Genomic DNA, 3,749 nt, shown 5'->3' with positions numbered 1-3,749 from the left:
AGTGTGACAGTGGCGGCGCCCCAAACCCCTGATCGGTCCGGCTCTGTGGGTGATAGAGGGTGGTGCCCCAACCCCCCTCCACGGGCCTTGCTCTGTGTGTGACAGGGTAGAGCCATAACCTCCCCATTGGCCCTGCCCTGAGTGTGACAGGGTGCAGCGCCCCAACCTCCTGATCCGCCCTGCTCTGTGTGTGACAGGGGGCGGTGCCCCAACTCTCCTATCGGCCCTACTCTGTGCGTGACAGGGGGGAGCTCCACAACCCCCTGATCGGCCCTGCTCTGTGAGTGACAGGGGGCAGCGCCCTAACCCCCTGATTGGCCCTGCTCTGTGCGTGACAGGGGGTGGTGCCGCAACCTCCCCATCGACCCTGCCTTGAGTGTGACAGGGGGCGGTGCCCAACCCCCCAATCGGCCCTACCCTGAGCGTGACTGAGGGTGGCATCACAACCTCCCGATCCACCCTGCTCTGTGCATGACAGGGGGCGATGCCCCAACTCCCCAATCGGCCCTGTTCTGAGCCTGACCAGGGGCTGCACCTAGGGATTGGGCCTGCCCTCTGCCACCTGGGAGCAGGCCTAAGCCAGCAGGTCATTATCTCCCAAGGGGTCCCAGACTGCGAGAGGGCACAGGCCGGGCTGGGGGACCCCCCTCCCCCCCCACCGAGTGCACAAATTTTTGTGCACCGGGCCTCTAGTATCATATAATTGTAAAAGGGTATTTTTTATTTTCTTCTAGACATCAGATCAAATTTGAAACTAAAAAGCTGTTATAGCTCTGGCTGGTTTCTCAGTAGTTAGAGCCCTCAGACCACAGGTCACAAAGTTCAATTCCCAGTCAAGGGCCCATACCTGGGTTGCAGGTTTGATCACAGGCCCCACTCGGGGCAAGTGTGGGAGACAACCAATTGATCTGTTTCTCTCACATTGATGTTTCTCTTTCTCTCCCTCTCCTCCCTCACTTCCTTCTACTCTCTCTGAAAATCAATGGGATAACTATCGTCAGGTGAGGATTAACAAAATAAGAAAAAACATACAAAAAACCTGTTGTAGATATAATTTTCTAAACTATTTTTAAATAATAACATTTATAAAGCAACTTGATTTACCCTGAAGGCATCCAATTCCTGGGCAATGGGCAAGGCTTAAACAAAAGAGACCAGTATGCCTACTTGAGATCCTGACTCAGCCTCTTGCTGCCTGTGTGATCTTGTACAAAGTACTTAACCCCACTAAATTCCAATTTACTCATCTCAAATATGAGGATAATCATTGCACTTACATCATAGTCTGTGTGTAAGGATTAAAGAGATAATGCTAATGAAGTGTTTTACACATAGCAGCAAAATATTTTCAGGAAATTTACTGGAGTGCATGTAACACATAGTATTTTCCTATTATTCAGCCTCTCCAAAGCCACAGCGTGTTTTGGAACTCAGGAGACATGCCTTGGGACAAATATTTTTCACAACTACACTGTAGTAATTCATTAACCTCTTATTTAATACATGTGTTTGCCTTTAGGAAAATTCTGCTTATAAATCCATACCAGACTAAAACACTATGATATTGAACAAGGTCCACTTGGTAGAAAAAGTAACTTAAAATTCTTTTCTTTTCTTTTTGTCTCATTTTGAATTTCTCACTTCTGTCTCTGACCTTAGGTAATTTGGTCAGATTCACTGAATAATCTCCATATTTTATGATCGATTGATTTGCGGCCTTAATGACCTCTTCAAAATCTCTTCACAGTGGTATCTATATTAGTTTGTGATTGAGTAACTAGGAGAAGGTATGTGTGCATCAGCCTGGGAATCTTGAATGCCATCTTAGAATTCTATCACACAGTTTAAATAATATTCTTAGTTAATACAAATTAACCTTTTTCCTTTATTATATTCTTTAAAAATTATCAAAAATTACCCTAAAATAACTGAAATGGAGAAATACTATTTTATCCAGCATCAATTAATTGTCAAATCAATCACTTCAATTAATTGACAAAATAGAGTACAATACTTTTTTTCCTGATTTTGTTCAATTTTTGTTTATTTGAATTGACCATTTGTGACAATTTGTGAAATGTATTATACTTCACAAAATTGAGCTGATTAAACTCAAAATTGTCTTAAAGCAAGACCTACTATATGTAAATAGAAATTTCATCCATATTTATTTAAAACATGGGTCTTTTTGTTTTCCATCTATCTTCTTTTGTCCATGTATCTAAAATAATCAATTAGCAAACCTGAGGTTATTATTTGATTACTGAATTATTTTCTTTATTTTTCATGTATACAAAATAGAGGCAGCTAAGCATTGATTAAAAACAAAATAAAATACATACTTTAAATGCATATAACTTAACAAAAGGGTCAGCAATGTCAATATCAGAGTTAGTATTTTAAGATTTGCAGGCCAAAAGATCAAAAGATCTTGGTTGTGTTTCTTTGTTTTTTGTTTGCTTATTTGTTACATTTATTACAGCCTTTTAAAAATGTAAATGACATTAAAAAAAAAATGTAAATGACATTCTTGCATCATGAGCCATTTCAAATCAGGCCAGGAATAAAATTTGGCTGAGGGGACAATAGTTAGCCAGTTATTTTAAAAAGGAAACTGAAACACGGTGAAGGATCAACAGGCCTTCTTCTCCTTCTCCTTTTTCTCCTTCTTCTTCTTCTTCTCCTCCTTCCCCTCCTTCTCCTCCTTCTCCTTTGCCTTCGCCTTCACCTTTGCCTTCTCCACCTTCTCCTTCTCCTTTTTTCTTCTTCCTCTTCTTTCTTCTTCTACTTTATTATTATTATCATTTAAATAGATGTAACTTTTCTTATAAGTCAGATTTTGATTTATATGTATTATGTTAGTAAAAAAACATAATTTATTATGTTCATATTACTTATGAGGAAAGTTAGGCTAAAAGAGACTGAAGGAGTTGTCCAAAAACACAGAGCTCTACTGAATAATGTTGCCAGAATTGACAACTGACTCTATACTCTTAATTTCTATTCTATACCTGACATTGTAATTTACATAAAGAGATGAATTACACATCATCAATACACATTAAACAGCAAGACAAGTAAAATAATTACAGAAACATATATTATTTGTACAAACCCTGAAGATGAATTATTAACTTCTTAACAAGTTTGATTATATGAAGTTTTCATTTCTGATGCAGTTGTATTCCTGTGTGACAGAAAGCAAATTTTCCTTTTTAACAATGAGAAAATACAGAATCCCAAAGAATAAATATTTACAGTTAAAATAACTGGTTATTATTGTTCTCTACTGAAGACCAGCATCTGCTTAAAAAATAGTAATTTATTCTTTTCTGATGCTTTGAAAAACACTAATGCCTATAATTTACATCCAAAGCAGTAAAACCTGAAGCTATTTTAGGTGTGGGTGCTATGAAACAATAGTTTTCTTTTTCATAAGGATTTTCCAAATAATATTTTATAATATACTTAATAAAAATGTTATGTTCTAAATATTTATTCACACTAAGAATTATTTACATTATTGGTGAAATGTGTGTAAGATCATATTCATTAGACATAAATTTTCTGCAGGGAGAATTATTGAATCTATTTATTGAAACTATCTTGAAAGTTCCTGAGACAGACTTGTTGAGAGAGGCACAAGACATATACTTTTGGTGCTCTAAAAATAGAGAGTACAAATGCAGTCATTTTTTAAAATTTTTCTGAGTTTTCAATCACAAAGACTTGAGTGGAACCAATCAGCT

The sequence above is a fragment of the Myotis lucifugus genome, unplaced genomic scaffold (genome assembly GCF_000147115.1).
Source record: "Myotis lucifugus unplaced genomic scaffold, Myoluc2.0 scaffold_9, whole genome shotgun sequence".
Lineage (NCBI taxonomy): Eukaryota > Metazoa > Chordata > Mammalia > Chiroptera > Vespertilionidae > Myotis > Myotis lucifugus.
Note: the sequence above shows the minus strand (reverse complement) of the source record.